Source organism: Homarus americanus, unplaced genomic scaffold (genome assembly GCF_018991925.1).
Source record: "Homarus americanus isolate GMGI-L3 unplaced genomic scaffold, GMGI_Hamer_2.0 scaffold7657, whole genome shotgun sequence".
Lineage (NCBI taxonomy): Eukaryota > Metazoa > Arthropoda > Malacostraca > Decapoda > Nephropidae > Homarus > Homarus americanus.
The window spans coordinates 335,913-355,000 of NW_024713857.1; positions in this window are offsets into that span (position 1 = coordinate 335,913).

A 19,088-nucleotide genomic window follows, 5' to 3' on the forward strand; every position below is an offset into this window, starting at 1 on the left:
CATTTCATCTTTAATTGTCATTGTTTACCAAATTTATGCCCCAGAAATGTTTTTGTATTGTGACTATTTTATTAATTCTCAAAAGTTATATCCACTGCAAATATTTACCTATGTTGGTCGTGTAGGTAAACAAAAGATCTATTTGTGTGTTCAAGTCAGTGTTTATTCATCCTCCTTTGTCGACTATAAGCGAGAGAGGAAGTAGAGACAGACACCGATCGAGGTATTGAGTGTTAATATGTCAACTCCACGATGGCATGAACAGCACTGTCCTGCACAATGGCATCCAGTCTGAGTTCTTCCCCATCCAAACGGGGGTTAAACAAGGATGTGTACTGGCACCAACTCTCTTTTCCATTTTCTTGGCTGCCTTCCTTACTCGTGCCAGTGCCAATTTAGCCGGCGGGGTGGACATCCAGTACCGGGTGGAGGATCTTTTCAACATAAAACGACCACAAGCTCCTTCACCCCTCCCCTCGCCCCTCCTTACCACCCCACCTCCCGTTCCCCCATCCCTCCTTACTACCCGTCCTCTCACCCCGCCCGCCCCTCCACACGAACCTGTCCCTTCACCCCTCACCCCTCCTCACCACCCGTCCCCTCACCACCCCACCACCCGTCTCCTCACCCCTCCTCACCACCCGTCCCCTCACCCCTCACCTGGTCCCCTCACAATCTCCCCTCAAATTAATAACGCGTCGTGATTTACAATGAAATTAATTACTGTGTGTGTTTACGTCCCTCACTGTAATGGCCGCTGCCGAGTTATCGTAACCCCGGGGTCTTTATGGTGATGTTTGGGGCTGGAGGTTTAGGGGTGGAGGTAGACAGTGATGTTTAGGGTTGAAGGTAGACAGTGATGTTTAGAACTGGATGTTTAGGGCTGGAGGTATACAGTGATGTTTAGGTCTGGATGTTTAGGGTTGGAGGTAGAAAGTAATGTTTAGGGCTGGAAGTATACAGTGATGTTTAGGTCTGGATGTTTAGGGTTGGAGGTAGAAAGTAATGTTTAGGGCTGGAAGTATACAGTGATGTTTAGGTCTGGATGTTTAGGGTTGGAGGTATACAGTGATGTTTAGGGTTGGAGGCATACAGTGATGTTTAGGGCTGCATGTTTAGGGTCGGATCTATACACTGATGTTCACAGTTGGAAGAGGCGCCGACTATTTGTAACCCAGGAGTCAGTACATAGAAAGTAAATTCCTCGCTAATCACTAACTGCAGATGTTTTGATTTTGAAGATGTTTTCATTGTTTTCAGCCACCTTGATCCCACCGTCAACACACTGATGTTTGTGAGCTAATGTGTGTGGATGTTCTAGGTCATCGTAATCCAGTTCTGGGTCATCGTAATCCAGACATCAATACCTGGGTGTTTACGATTGATGTGATCCCAGGTCATTAGTAGGGCGCACGTGTCTCTCAGCATCCCCAGGTAAGAGCAGGTAGTTCTTCGAGCCCGTGGGAACACTACCCCCTACCTGTCGAGGCCTCATCATGTGTATTGTGTATGATACCTGATACTGCATATGATACTACAGTATGTCGACGTGTCTCTCCCACATAGGTGAGAGACATGTCATTCTTCTCAAGTTTCTTCTTACCACACCACAACATGAGTGAGGGAGCACCAGCCTTCAATACTGCTCGAGTGTAGGACAAAAGCCTTCTAAGATAAATGATAATTAGAGTTTTTAAATCATGCAAAATATTACATTTATTATATCATAAGACTGCAATACCAAACCTAACCTAACCTAATCTATTTTGCACTTTAACTGGGGGGCTTTTGTCCTACTTTACACTCTAAATGACGGGGATTTGTCCAAGGGGCTCTTGTCCAGGGGGCTCTTGTCCAGGTTTTTTTTTGTCAGGGGGGCTTTTGTCCGGACCCCTTACTACTCTAATGATCTTAAAATTATATAGAAATGTACCTTAACTTATTTGTTTTTCGTATTTGGTAACTTATTATGGTCATGTTTTAAAATCAGTATAACAATTTACTTCAGTTAATGGCAAAGAGGAAAATCATAACCTTAGTAGGACATGATTAATGGGTGGTCCAAATTGTGGTCATTTACCTGTCTTTCTCCGCGTCATGTTATTAGTGAGTAATTTTATGCAATTTTCACCTGTACCCACCTATGACGTCATCTACCAACACTAATATTACACAAATTACAACGACACCTATGTACTAGTTGTCTTTAAACGTTAGTAATAATAACAAATTATCATATAGAGAAAAGTTCCATTTATATTTCAAAAACTGTTATATTAATGATGCCATGATAACTCAGAACCCCGTGTTATATTTTGTCCACATAAATACCTTGTTATAGGTTACGTTTATATAACACGTATATAAGGGAACCTAACCATAGTCCTACAGATAAATTATATACTATAACTTCTATAAACCTATAACAAAACCTCTATTGTATGACCTTCATCTGACACGTACTGTACATGGTAAGTCAATTTGTATAGTATCACCCCACACACCACAGCTGCCAGGTGATACAGTGCTGTCATCACCCCACACACCACAGCTGCCAGGTGATACAGTGCTGTCATCACCCCACACACCACAGCTGCCAGGTGATACAGTGCTGTCATCACCCCACACACCACAGCTGCCAGGTGATACAGTGCTGTCATCACCCCACACACCACAGCTGCCAGGTGATACAGTGCTGTCATCACCCCACACACCACAGCTGCCAGGTGATACAGTGCTGTCATCACCCCACACACCACAGCTGCCAGGTGATACAGTGCTGTCATCACCCCACACACCACAGCTGCCAGGTGATACAGTGCTCTCATCACCCCACACACCACAGCTGCCAGGTGATACAGTGCTGTCATCACCCCACACACCACAGCTGCCAGGTGATACAGTGCTCTCATCACCCCACACACCACAGCTGCCAGGTGATACAGTGCTCTCATCACCCCACACACCACAGCTGCCAGGTGATACAGTGCTCTCATCACCCCACACACCACAGCTGCCAGGTGATACAGTGCTCTCATCACCCCACACACCACAGCTGCCAGGTGATACAGTGCTCTCATCACCCCACACACCACAGCTGCCAGGTGATACAGTGCTGTCATCACCCCACACACCACAGCTGCCAGTGATGCAGTGCCTCATCACCCCACACACCACAGCTGCCAGGTGATACAGTGGTGTCATCACTCCCCACACACCACAGCTGCCAGGTGATACAGTGCTGTCATCACCCCATACCACAGCTGCCATGTGATACAGTGCTGTCATCACCCCACACACCACAGCTGCCAGGTGATACAGTGCTCTCATCACTCCCACACACCACAGCTGCCAGGTGATACAGTGTCATCACCCCACACACCACAGCTGCCATGTGATACAGTGCTCTATCACCCCACACACCACAGCTGCCAGGTGATACAGTGCTCTCATCACCCCACACACCACAGCTGCCAGGTGATACATTGCTCTCATCACCCCACACATCAAAGCTTCCACTGGGTGAGGCGTAATGGTCGTTCCGCCACGCGTCAACACAAGGAAGGAAATGGAATAAAATTAGTTTTCCAATTACCTCTGGGCGCCATCTTCCTCTTGACGTGTGAATAATTCCCGTCATCAATCTTGAACGTTGTTTTAATTTCTGTATGACTGTAGTGAGCGGGGGCGTGTTGCCTTCTCTCCTTCCCTCCCTTCCTACCTCCCCCCCCTCTCTCCCCTCCTCTCGTCCTCCATCCCTCCTTCTCTCTTCCCCTCCTCATTCCTTCCTACCTCCCCTCTCTCCTCTCGTCACTCCATCCCTCCTTCTCTCTTCCCTCCTCTCCTTCCTCCCTTCCTCCCCTCTCTCCCCTCCTCTCGTCCTCAATATTCTCTCTTCCCCTCATTATCTTCCTCCCTTCCCTACCTCCCCCTCTCTCTCCCTATCTCGTCCTCCCTTCCTCCTTCTCTCTTCCCCTCCTCTCCCTTCCCTCCTTCCTACCTCCCCCCTCTCTCCCCCTCCTCTCATCATCAATCCCTCCTTCCTCTCTTCACCTCCCTCTCCTTCCCTTCCTTCCTGCCTCCTCTCGTCCTCCAGTCCACTCCTTCTCTTCCCCTCCTCTCCTTCCCTCCTTCCTACCCCTCCCCTCTCTCTCCCTCCTCCTCGTCCTCCATCCCTCCTTCTCTCTTCCACCTCCTCTCCTTCCCTCCTACCTCCTCTCTCTCCCCTCCTCTCGTCCTCCATCCTCCTTCTCTCTTCCCCTCCTTCTCCTTCCCTCCCTTCCTACCTCCCCTCATGCTCCCCCCCCTCCTCTCTCTCAGCCTCCTTCTCTCTTCCCCTCCCCTCTCCTTCCTCCCTTCTACCTCTCTCTCCTCCTCCTCTCGTCCTCCATCCTCTCTCTCTTCCCCTCCCCTCTCCTTCCTCCCTTCCTACCTCCCCTCTCTCCCCCCTCACTCTCGTCCTCCATCCCTCCTTCTCTCTTCCCCTCCCCTCTCATCCCTCCCTTCCTCCTTGTCAGTATGTCTGTATATTTGTTATTTTTTCCGTATTCCTTCAATAATTATATCGGATAATAGTTTTTTTTATGTTTTGTTAATATAATTTTTTCAGCCTACAACATCGTGTCTCTTCACTTTTCAATATTTTAGTAACATTAAGAGTCTGGAGGCTGTATCGTCTACCAATCACAAAAAAATACTTAGTTTACCCAAGTTGGTGTTTATTCTTCTGATGACGCGACGTATCCAAGCTGTAGGAAATGTTACAATTTAGCTACGAACAGAAATGAGAATGGGGGTGGGGGGGGGGAGACCAGACGTCTCTCTTAACAAACCGGAGAGTCACTTCAGAATACACTCTGATACTTTACACTTATGAGATAGAAAATACTGCAAATATACTGAATCCCAAAGAGCAACAGTGTCAACATTAAGAGAGTTACTGTACGTATTTCCCAGACCACCTCAGCTGTTTTATCTCTAGATGATAATAACAACTGTGTATACATGATTGATAACAGTGTTTATTTCTCGCCTCTCAGACTTACAGAAATAGTTGAAACAGATACACTTATAAGGAAAATTAAGACATCCCATAAAGGTAGAATTAAAAGTTTGATCACAAGTTTTCTACCTTTTATATATTTTATTTCTTATAATAGTGATGAAATTAACTGTTTATTTATATTCTACCAACAAAAGCTATGTTTCCGGTGTCGTGTCTCGTCGTGTCGTGTCTCGTCGTGTCGTGTCTCGTTGTGTCGTGTCGTGTCGTGTCGTATAGCATTGTATTGTTCTACATTGTAATTACTTCTCAAACGTAAATCCGTGTGTCTAGTTTTTTCTCCAGTATAACCGAGGTATTGCCAAGACTCCTACATTACCCTTAACAATAGACAGTTCTCCACCCATTCATAACCCCACTAAGGCCTCACCCCTCCACCCTCCCCTTCCTGCCCATTAACCAGTCTAAGCCGTTGGATAAAGACCCCATTAGCGGCACCCAATTAACTTCTGAAGTTTTCCAATTACATCTCATAATAGGGCGAGAAAAATTAATCTAATTAATTGGGATTTTATGAGGGTAATTCTGGTGTCGGCGGCCATTATCTTCCTCTCCCTTATACTGGCGGCCATTACCTTCCTCTCCCTTATACTGACGGCCATTACCTTCCTCTCCCTTATACTGACGGCCATTATCTTCCTCTCCCTTATACTGGCGGCCATTACCTTCCTCTCCCTTATACTGACGGCCATTACCTTCCTCTCCCTTATACTGACGGCCATTATCTTCCTCTCCCTTATACTGGCGGCCATTAACTTCCTCTCCCTTATACTGACGGCCACTACCCTCCGTTCCCTTATACTGGCGGCCACTACCCTCCGTTCCCTTATACTGACGGCCACTACCCTCCGTTCCCTTATACTGGCGGCCACTACCCTCCGTTCCCTTATACTGACGGCCACTACCCTCCGTTCCCTTATACTCTCGGTACAAAATAACTTATAATTACCTCATAATGAAAGGGGAAATTAAGTTATTGATTTGTTGTAGCGAAGTTATGAGTAACTGTGTGGTGGTTGTGACGCTAATTTACAACTTACATCTAGTGTGAGTGACGGTGGTGAGTGACGGCCGTGTGATGGAGGTGGGTGACGGAAGTGTGATGGAGGTGAGTGACAGGGGTGTAATGGGGTGAGTGGCGGTGGTGAGTGACGGTAATGAGTAGCATGGGGTGTGACGCAGGTAAGTGACAGAGGTGAGTGACGGAGGTGAGTGACGGAGGTGAGTATCGGGGGAGTGTTTAACAATAAGGAGACGCCACAGGTGTTAGTGATGATAATGATGTGATGGTACAGACAGTTGTATACAGGTGTGTGACTTTGTGTATGTGTATGTGTGTGTGTGTGTGTGTGTGTGTGTGTGTGTGTGTGTGATAATGTGGTGTGCAGCTGTGGTGGTGTGTGTCATAATGTGGTGTGCAGCTGTGGTGGTGTGTGTCATATTGTGGTGTACAGCTGAGGTGGTGTGTGTTATATTATGGTGTACATCTGTGTTGGCGTGTGTCAGGTCGTGGCAGAGGCAGAAGCAGCTGTGCTGTGCCAGGTGTTGGTAACCTGGGCTAGGAGTAACAGCTGATGTCATCTCTAAAATCAGCTGATCGTGTAAACAAAGAGATTTACCCCAGACGTAATTAACACCAACTGACAGTAATACATTAATACAGTGATGCAAATGTCCAATGTTACTCAGTTTTTAGTTTTACCCATGACTACAGTGGTAAATTCAACAGTAATACAGTGACTAATTACTACAGTGTTACAGTTTCCTCCCATTGGCCACTATACATTACAGTAATACAGTGATAGGTTCGCCTCCACACACTATAGGTTCGCCTGCACACACTATAGGTTCGCCTCCACACACTATAGGTTCGCCTGCACACACTATAGGTTCGCCTCCACACACTATAGGTTCGCCTCCACACACTATAGGTTCGCCTCCACACACTATACTTCGGGTGAGATTACTAGTTAAATGCGGTACTACAGTCAGTATACACTACCTTCTATACAACATCTGGAGGTCAAAATATACGTACACAGATCTGTATGAGGCGTTGACAGTATTTGTTTACAGTATATTAATGATTATATTTCCAGTTCCATGTGTTTATATAGTCATAATGTTTATATTGTTCATATATATGCTTGTTAATGATAGTGTGTGTGTGTGTGTGTGTGTGTGTGTGTGTGTGTTTGTGTGTGTATGTGTGTGTGTGTGTTTATATACACACTAATATTCACATTTTATATGACTTTTACGTAGACAATTTAGTCATAAATTTTCTGTTCCCGTCCGAATGAAGGTCTGACGTAAATATTTTTAAATCCTCTTACTATGTCACTGTCTCTCACTATCTCAATGTCTAGCTATCCCTCACTATCCCTCACTATCTCTCACTATCCCTCACTATCCCTCACAATCCCTCACTATCCCTCACTGCCTGGGGTACAATATGGCCACTCGTAACACAAGAACATCGGTCCAAAATTAGTGTTGGTATCACCTGCAGATTAGCTCCCGAAACCTAACCTAACCTAACCTAATCTAGCCCCCCAGGTATTTAATCATCAGGTGAAATAGGCTGGGGGGCTAATCTTCAGGTGATCCCTATGTTGATAAATCGAGCCAGCGAGATGAATTGACGGATGCTGGAGTACCTGGGAACTACGAGTGAAGGCAGGTGAGAGGGGGAGAGGAGGAGAGGAGAGACATAGGAAGCGGAGGATAGGGAGAAGAGGAGAGAGATATGAAGAGGAGGAATAGTTAGGAGGATGGAAAGGAGGAAGGAATATTAAAACAAGAGAATCAACAACTCTCCACATAACCCAGAAGTGGTCACGTATGTTCACTGTTCTTCTGCAATATGATCCCAGATACAGTTAAGGAGGAGGTACCGTTCAACATTGTCTCACGTTACTGTACTGGGAGAGTTATACTGTATACCAGAAACCAAAAAAAATATTTGACGTGATATCGTCCACCACCCACCGAGCCTTTCTGCCCCCACATAACAGTCAGGGATTGAGGACACGAGAGGTGGTAAGGCTACACCAGACACTCTCATTAAGGAGACTATATGGCAGCTTTAGTCTATAGGTCCTTATAAATCTGTATGAGTGGTTTGATCGCATGGGTGAAAACTTTGATTATTTCCTTGTGGTGCAGCATCATGTGGGCGAAGTTGTGTTGCTGTGAACTTTTGAATAAATATATTATATTAAATAATATGTTGGCCGGTAATCATCCTTTTATAATGATCTTTACTGTATATGTTTTTATTTCTTTTAGAGTTTGTGCTGATCGTAGACTAGGTAAGTGAAGCACTCTGGGGTTCTTCCTGCCGGTGCCACATACTACGATCACAAAACACCTTTAAAACCTCCCTCGTACACGGGAATCGCGGGCCCTCTTATTGTTCCCACATTGTACACCGTCACTTACTGTACAATATGTTTCACGGTCTACATAAACACAGAGGAGGTTCTTTATTTCACCCATCTCCCTCTCCCTTCCCCAGACGAGGAATTGTTCGTCTTAATGGAGCCAAGAAAATAGATCGTGTACTCAGAAACATACACAACTCGAGGCGCCGCCCCACAACCCACTGAACACTAAAACACGGGGTCTCGAAATTGCATAAGACAATATGTCCCCCACGACACCCGTCTGTTATCTACAAGTGTGTATATTTTGCCTCCACTGTACAGATTCATGACCCACGAGGGAGGAACAAAATTATCTGAGGTGCCAAAAAGCAGCAATCTAATTCAGTGTAGCGGCGTAACGTGTCGACTGGCCGCGCTAATCCCCCGCAGAATCGCGCGAGTTTTCTACAATTTTCTTCTTGTCATTATTAATTTCCGACACTTTCTATTACATCTTTTGGCTTTGAAGTAGCGCTGAGTGGATTTATGGGAGGGGAGAGAGGTGTGTTATGAAGCTGGTGATTACAGGTGGGCGCGTGTCTACCTGGCCGAGGCTACACCCGCGGTAATCAGGTAACGAGGCGCCGCTGCTGCTGCTGTACACTATGTCTTACAATTCCATTACAGAGGATGAGTTACCGTGGTGCAGACGGTGGTGAATATGACATCATCGTGTCCTAATGTTCCCTAAAAGCTGTAATCTGCTTCAGCCTTGTTGCAACTTGATTATATTTGGAACATCAAGGAAAAAGATATACCTAGATAAGGCAAAAATGATGTTTTTCTTTGTTTATTTTGTTTGTTTACCAACCTTCAACATGGAGAGATTAGTAAACAATGACTGGCAGACTGTAAGGCAGATCTTACCCACTGTGACACAATGATCAACATTTATACATGATATTCATACAGGAAGTTCATTGATAATATCCCTCCATATAACCACTGAGTTGGTGAACATTTGTAAACGTCTCGCTCGGCCTAGCCGCACTGTACTGTACACACAGCCACGTGTGATCTGGAAATTAACCTATAAATTATCTTCTAGGATGTTTGTGTAATAAAGAATAGGAGTCTGGCATTTATAACCCAAGAAATAATATAGATAAAAACCTTGCTGTTGTTTACACTTCTTGATTAAAACTATAAACAAAGAATTGTTGAGTAAGCCGTAGTGAAGAGCTGGCAGGTGAGGACGCCGCCCGGCCCACCCCCCCCCCCATCACTAGTTCCTCCTCACTGCTGATGTGAGAAACTATCTATACAGACTCTCTTAACTTACGATCAAAAATATCCAAATGGGGTCAAATTACACCTAGACTCTACCGTAACTAGATATTTCCTGCCGTCTTCAATTACCAGGAAAAATTAACTGAATAATTTTCACTGAAAACGCCTTTAACGTACTTGATTTTACTTGCGACATTGAATTTGTGGACCAGACTACAACTGAGATTGAAAGTATCGTAACTAGACGTCCTCTCACTTCCTCAATAACTGAGACTCATAAGAATACAATTTTCTGAGAATCCATATAGCATCACGCGGTTTACCTGAGATATATAGGCGGATAATTTCCCCCTTTATTAAATGACGTGTGAACTGGCTTACTCCATCTACGACCCCTACAAAAAAATAATTACCTCCAAAAAAATAAGACTCAAATTACACAATAGACTCACTAAAGTAACAAGAGTCGATTTTTCTCCATAATTAGGAGTGAAAAATTACCTGATTTTTTTTTCTCATATAATTTCGATTCAAATTCTCAAAGTGACTCGTATATATTTTGGTTCCCAGATGCGTGATGTGGGTAAATAAGGCGAGGAAATAGAGGTGGTTAGGGGAAGTGTTGTGTCGTAGTGAAATAAATGAGGCGAGAAATTGGTCATAGGTGAGTGAGAGTGAAGTTGGTTATGAGGTGTATATTTGAAACACTCCCTCACATGGGAAAGAAAAAAACCACTGTCAGTTAGTCAGTCAGTTAGCAAGTTAGTCATTCAGTCTACAGTAGCAGTTAGTCAATAAATCAACAGTCAGTCAGTATGTTAGCCAGTCAGTATGTCAGCCAGTCAGTATGTCAGCCAGTCAGTATGTCAGCCTGTCAGTAAATCAGTCAGTCAGTGAGCCATTTCGCCAGCCAATCAACCAACCAACCAGTCAGCCGGTCAAACACCCAACCAGTTAGCAGGCCAACCAACCAACCAGTCACTCAGCCAACCAACCAACCAGTCACCCAGCCAACCAACCAATCCAATAGCTGGCCAACCAACTAACCAATCTGGCTAGCCAACCAATCACCAGCCAGTCATCAACCAGGGAAGAGATGGCAGTACTGACAAACACGTATAAAAACATACACATGTACAGTTTGAAAAGTGATAGGAGAGCGTGTGTAAGTGTGTGTGTGTGTGTGTGTGTGTGTGAACTTCTAAGGCAACAATTACGAACGGACAAATATATATCCACGACTAATGGCTGAAATAGGATCAACCTCCTATTACGGGATTTACACCGCTAGTTATTGTCACACGGGATAGTGATTGTGGTCATTAGTAGAAGGTCGCGGGGCAGGTGGTGGGGGAAATGGGGTGGTGGTAGGGATGGGGAGGTGGGTAGGTGTGTGGGATGGGGGTGGTAGGAGGTAGGGATGGGGAGGTGGTGGTGGTGTAGGGATGGGGGGCGATGGGGTAGGGATGAGGGTAGTAGGTATGGGAAATAGGAATGGGTGGTGATAATAGGAGGTGGTAGGAGTGAGGGGATGGTAGGGAAGACGGCCGGTAGGAGGGATTGGGGAGGGCTGGTAGGAAAGACTAACAGTACATTTTACCACAAAACTACAAACATTTCACCGTAACGATAAACATTCCAAAACCTTATGAACATTTAAATTCTTAAGACTATGAGTATAAACATTTCACCACGATAAAACACTTCACCAATCCCTCTCACCTCCCCCCTCCCCCCCACAACACAAGGAACAATTCACCTCCACAGCAACAGGCAATGTCACCACTCATCCTTGTGGCTCTCGGCTGGCTCCTCGTCTTCAAACGGTGCTTCACTAATCATCCATTCCCTCTACGACAAAAAACGTGATATATGATTCCCTGTGTTTATATAGTCTTACTTCTTCCCTGAGTTACTCTTTCATTAAAAATAATTCACCTTGGTAAAATGTCTAAGAGTTTTAACCTATTTTGGGGGGGCGGGGGAGGGCGGGGGGAGGGGGGCGGGGGTAATGTTAAGTCTTGTGGTTACACTAACTTCCATGAGTATTTATTTATTGTTTTTGTTTATTAATATTGATTGTAAATTTTATCTTTGAGTTGTAGTTGGGAATGTTTTGTCTGTGTGATTAAAATACTACTACTACAACTACTACTACTACTACTTATAATAATAATAATAATAACTACTACTACTACTTCTTATAATAATAATAATGATAATAAAACAGTATATGCTTCCCCTTCTCATAATAAACTTGTTCGTGGTGTGATGTCAACATGAGTTACACCTCCTAGACCTCACCAATAGAACCTGCTAAATGCAAATATTCTTATTATTCCTACAACTGAGAGACTTGTAGCTGTTTACACTGTCAGTCGGCCACGAGGTACGATGCTGAGGAGGATAATATTAACCGTGTGTTGAAAACGAATTAAGTTCCATTGATATGTTCTTTGTATTTCTTCATTATTTATTTACACAGTGATTTTTACTGAATAAATTAACAAATAAATCTGTCTGGGTCTTTGTCTGTCTATGTGTCTAAGTATTATAATATGTTATATTAGATGTGTTTGCTGTAGAGGTAAATTTTGTTGTGGTAAGAGAGATTGTGTCGTTGTTTAGGTATTGTTGGGTATAAGCCAAGCTAGTTTGGTTATGGCATTGGATGTAAGAGTTGTGAATATGAAAAGGAAACATATTCTGACACAAAACACACACACACACACACACAGAAACACACGACACACACCAAAAATAATCCACTTCAAAAGATATTAAGTAAAAATGACTTATATAACGGTTAATAATATACCTATATTCTGAGAGATGTATAGGGACGAATCTCACTCACTGACATCAAATTTACAGTACAATAAAACTCTACCTGGTGGTATTAAATTCACGATAACACAGTACCTTAACTATAAGCTTTCTCTCAGGATTAGTTAATGGACAAAATCATTATGAACTCGAGCCCCAAAAGTTAGGATACTCAAACATTCGAAAACCATAAGAAAAAAAAATCACACACATTTAGTTATGATACAACTAAGTCCACTTCCCACACCACTTACGTCTCTTCTACCCTCTCCAGCAGGATACGATTTTACACCAATAGTTAGAAGGAAAAATTGAACGTAATCAACTCCAAGAAGCGGTACCGTGAGATTCGTGTTTACATGAGAGTGCTGCCGGCAGGTGTGAGGGAGGCGAGATTACCTGGGCGCTGGGAGACCACATTTCCTGACCGCTGCTTCCCTAATCTCTAATTCAGTTCCCGCCAAAGGATTTTCTTGGGGTTTACTTAGTCTTTTTTTTCGCTTTTTGTTCTGTATGACTGTCGTCGTTGGTGGGGATGGCTGAGTTATACATCTGAATGGAAACAAATTGAATGTTCTGTGTTGTTATGTAGTCATGGATGAATAACTTCCTGTAGTGATGTGTAATAAAGAAAGAAAAATAATATTAACAACACAATAACAACAACAACAACTAATAATAATAATAATAATAATAATAATAATACAGTGGGGTATGCTATAACGAACGGATCCTACTATGAATATTCCTATAACGAACGTAATTGGTTCCAGAACCTCGTTCGTTATAGGATTAATCCGTTCCAGGCCCCCAAATACAACCACTTAACACTGAAAAAATTCTGTGGAAAATGTAAAAAATACGGTACTTTATCTTACCTTAGTGTTATTCAGCATGCAGGTACCCCTAAACACTGGCACATCACTATCACTTCCACTGGGAGTCTTGGCTTTAAGGTCCTCAAACAATTGTTTAGCCTTCTCACAAATTATAGCTTCACTAATGTTACCACCTGCCATTTCTTTCTCCTTTATCCACACTAAGAGTAAATTTTCTATCTCTTCAATCACATTACACCTTGCTTTGCTAAGTCTAAAGATTCCCTTAGCCACTTGCACAGTTTTTAACTCCTCTTTATTCTTCAAAATCGTACATATAGTCGATTTAGCCATCCCATACATCACTAAGTTTCGCAATGCTTCTTCCATTCTCACGTTTCTTTATAATTTCTTAATTAGTTTCAAGGGTTATTAGCTTTCTCACTCGCTTTGGACGACTCATTGTTACAATTGTATACTTGTATAACAAAATAGTTATACAAATAACGCGAATTTCCACATCAAAAGACGAAATTTCAACAATAACACTGGTGCACTGGCTACACAATGAGACAAAGATGGCGCCTGACGCTCTTGTTGTGGTCGCGGTACAACAATATTCATGCGCCAGGTGAAGTAGTCCCGTATTCATCCGCGTTCGTTGTAGGAGTTGCGTTCGTTATAGCATTCTCAATTTTATAGGTAAAACCGTTCGTTATAGGAATATTCGTAGTAGGATCCGTTCGTTATAGCATACCCCAGCTATAACGAACGAAACTCCTACAACGAACGCGGATGAATACGGGACTACTTCACCTGGCGCATGAATATTGTTGTACCGCGACCACAACAAGAGCGTCAGGCGCCATCTTTGTCTCATTGTGTAGCCAGTGCACCAGTGTTATTGTTGAAATTTCGTCTTTTGATGTGGAAATTCGCGTTATTTGTATAACTATTTTGTTATACAAGTATACAATTGTAACAATGAGTCGTCCAAAGCGAGTGAGAAAGCTAATAACCCTTGAAACTAATTAAGAAATTATAAAGAAACGTGAGAATGGAAGAAGCATTGCGAAACTTAGTGATGTATGGGATGGCTAAATCGACTATATGTACGATTTTGAAGAATAAAGAGGAGTTAAAAACTGTGCAAGTGGCTAAGGGAATCTTTAGACTTAGCAAAGCAAGGTGTAATGTGATTGAAGAGATAGAAAATTTACTCTTAGTGTGGATAAAGGAGAAAGAAATGGCAGGTGGTAACATTAGTGAAGCTATAATTTGTGAGAAGGCTAAACAATTGTTTGAGGACCTTAAAGCCAAGACTCCCAGTGGAAGTGATAGTGATGTGCCAGTGTTTAGGGGTACCTGCAAGCTGAATAACACTAAGGTAAGATAAAGTACCTTATTTTTTACATTTTCCACAGAATTTTTTCAGTGTTAAGTGGTTGTATTTGGGGGCCTGGAACGGATTAATCCTATAACGAACGAATGCTATAACGAACGAGGTTCTGGAACCAATTACGTTCGTTATAGCATACCCCACTGTAACAGGAAAACAAACAAACTTACTGTATTATTTAACACGTTACTATATATAACTACTGATAATGATGATAATTTCACGTAATGAGTTATAAGAACGACCGTAATTACCTGTTACGGATTCTCCTTTAACATCGTCTACCTAGAAATGGTCGAAATATAAACCCGAGAAACACGGCGGCCATTACCTGTAACGGGTATTCCTTAAACATGGTCTACCTCACAATGTAAACACTGAGTACACGACGGCCATTACTTGTTACGGGTACTCCTTAAACATGTATACATTACCCGGGAACACGAAGTTTATAATAATAAATATATACGATATTATTACAAAAAGCTTCCGGGCAGGATACGTTAATATGCCATGATTGCCGTATTGTTGAACAGTTTTTAGTTAACTATCTCAGTCGGAATATTATAAAGTCTTAGTAAATCACGCTAATGGTAGTTCTCCCTCTCCTAATTGTATATTTGGTTAGGGCTCGAAGCTGGTGTGTACAGGTATGATAGACTCTGTATCCAGTAAGCCAGATGTGTTGGACGATACTCTAGTACTTGTAGAGATCAACATGGGTGGTACACATAGCTGACACCAATACCTGTAGACAGTGACATCTGCGGTACATGTGTTGAGGCATCATCCCTACCAGTACGACCACCACCATAACCACTACCACTTCCTGTACCACACTACCAGTATCAACACCATCACCTCTACTGCCAATACAACCATCACTTCCACCATCACCACTATCATCACCACTACCACCACCACCACTACCAGCATCACACAGCAGCCATCCTGAACCCCGATCACAGCACAACACAGCATAACACACAGCTAAACACACAACACAACACAGCACAACACAGCAGCCATCTCGACCCCTGCTGTGGAGAGTAAAGGGACCAGTAATCAATATTAGGTATACTAGACACACTTGTAGCCCAGGACCAGCCATTACTCTATTACACAGCAGAACGTGAGGGGTGAAGGGGAGGAAGGGGAAGGAAGGGCAAGGAAGGGGAGGGAGGGAATAGGGAGCAAGGAAGGGGAGGGAGGGGCAAGGAAGGGGAGGGAGGGGAAAGAGGGGGAGGGTTAGTCGCTATTAAAAGAGAATTAGGAAAAAATGAATGATGAAAATATACAGGAATAAGTGATAAAAAGAGGAATGGAAAGGGGGCTGAATGGAAGTTCAGTCAATAATAAACTAGTATAAGTAAAAAGGAATAATGAGAAGATGAATAAAAGAGGTGTAAGGGGAAGGTGAATGATAACTTAATTAGGGAAAAATAGGCAACATAACGAGGCAGTTAATAGTGAATGGTTGTTTGTTGAACTTGTGTAATACATTCTTTCTCTCACATACACACACACACACACACACACACCCACACATACACACCACCATGCCACAGACACCCAATTATATGTCCTGTACGTAGTTAAAATCATCGTCATTAAGCAAACAAGAACACGTAGCCAACCAAACGCCACCCAATTACCGACCACTGGACCACCCCCCCCCCCCTTAGCCAACCATGACGGTACTCACATGAATGAACTACCCTGGTAATTGTTCATTTGTAATTTGCCAACTATCATAATTCAGTTTTACGGTAAAAGAATGAAACAAAAAACATTAATAACAATAGCCCAAAAAGTAAGATATTCCTATCAGCTCTAACTGGTGAGGAATGTGATTTACAAGTTAACAAATGACGTGTTATTATTTGTGTTATTTTATCAATACTTATGTTGTACTAGAATTACTGAGAGGAAGAATGTCATATCTCTTATGGTAAATATATAGAACATACCCTTTTTCCCAACCAACCATGCGTATATGCGTAGTGGCCATGCGAAAATGCGTAGTGGTCAGGCGTATATGCCATTCAAACGTTAATTACTCCTTTGTGATTATGGTTTTGGGGCGAATATTTTTGACATTGTGATTTGTTAGTAGAGAAATTAACGAAGATAATTGGAAGAGTGAAGTTTTTCTCGAGTACTACGGGTGGAGAAGGGGAGGGGGGATGGTGGAGGGAGGAAGAGTGGGGAGGGAGGAGAAGAGGGAGAGTGGGGAGGGAGAGGAGGTAGAGTGGGAAGGGAGAGGAGGTAGAGTTCGATGGGAGAAGAGGGAGAGTGGGGAGGGAGAGGAGGTAGAGTGGGAAGGGAGAGGAGGTAGAGTTCGATGGGAGAAGAGGGAGAGTGGGGAGGGAGAGGAGGTAGAGTTCGATGGGAGAAGAGTGTGAGTGGGAAGATAAAAGAGGGGGAGTGGGAGGCAGAGGGGGAGAGTGGGGTGGGAGAGGAGGGGAGAGCGGGAGGCGCAGAAGGGGAGAGGGAGAGGAGGCGGAGTCATAAGGGAGGGGAGAGGGGAGAGAAAGCGAGAAGGGAGAGGAAAGGGAGTGGGAGAGAAAGTATAGAAGAGAGCAGAGAAGAGTGGCTGAATAAATGAAACAATTTCTTTCACTTCATTTAAACAATATTCCCACAATGTCTCGCTCAGTGGGGTTGAAACTTAATGAAACTGGTCGGTAATGAATCATCAATATCACTCAACTATTGGCCCATTCTTGTCACCGAGGAACTACGGTTTGCTGACTTAACTAATCCACTCGGCCAATCACAATGTCAGGGAGTATCGACAAGGCTTGTGATTGGTGTAACGAGGAGGGTGATTATAGCCCCTGACGTGACATAGTGACACGACCTGACAGATTTGGCTCTAAATATTGTCATGTTTAGTTGTGTTGGTCTGTGTGTACGGTTCATACATACATACATACATACATACATACATACATACATCACTGTTTTAACACACGTTATTCTTTGTGGTTTAACCCGGGTTTGTTTTACATTAGATAACTCAACTTTAGGTAAAAGCTATTGAAAGAAAAATCATTACTTGGTCTTTATTCTAGGAGGGTTAATGCAAGAGATTCATAATTGTGTTTTTTCTTAAGTTTATTGATAAAGGTTAAAACAAGCTTACATGTTCAATACCCGAATGTTTAATGGTAGGAAAATATGAGTGTTAGTTTAATATCCCTTTAGGTACACCTTTATCATTGTTTGAGTATCCATTCTTCTTATTTATCTCTCTCTCTCTCTCTCTCTCTCTCTCTCTCTCTCTCTCTCTCTCTCCTTTGTCTTTGACCATTCTCTATCTCATTTCTTTCTCTCTCCCCTTTGCCTTTCTAATTTATCTCTCCTTTTTATTTAATTTACTCTCTGTTGCTTCCCACGTTGTTTTATTTCCACCCCTGGCAACTACCACCACCACCCCACACCCCAGCAGGCCGAGGCTGGGGTGTGGGGTGGTCACAGTCGCCACTACCATACAATAATTGATACATTTTGTGGAGCTGGAAAAATAGTCGCTGCCAAAGACCCATTTTCTATGTTCGGAGAGCGTGAAGCGCGGAGGGGGGCGGTCGACCATCTTTTTCTCTAGTTATTTTCGCCTGCTGGGTTGTGGAGTGGATGTCCATTAGGGAATTCTGGCTCCACTCCCTCCTTCGTCCACAGATAACCATCATTCTCTAATCTCAATATACATCTATTTTACTTAAGATTTCATTTATTTTTTATCTTGATTGAAGTTAATTTTCAAGGGCTACATTGGATAGGGAAAACTTATAGTAAGTTATCAATTAGTTTGGTGTTAATGATGGCCAGCCTTAGGGGGTGCCATCCAGCGAGTGTCACGACGTGTTAAGAGATGCTGCCAGATACTTTATTTCCTTCGTGTTTTAGTTGGCAAGAATAACTCCCACCTTAGTCTATAGAACATAATACTCTCCACAGGTATGTTTTCAGTTAGTGAATGTAACTAAAACTGCCATGATATCGGTTTGTATTTGGTTTTTATTTTAATCTAGACAAGTGGCACTGAACGCCCGCGCATGACGAGCTCGACCTCTCATCGCCACGCCCACTGGAAACTTCAGCCAATGAGCGCACGGAACTTCTCCCCCCCCCCTCTCCCCCGCACTGTGATCGATAGATTTTTCGCCTTCCTGGAAATCTGTTTATAGTGCTAAGTAACTTTTTTTATTATTATTATCTTTCCATCTGTTAATACTATTCTATAGGATAATCCTTAATCAAAACTTCCAAGAGATGAAAGAAGGATTTACCCAATATTCCATTTGATAATCAGGAAGAGG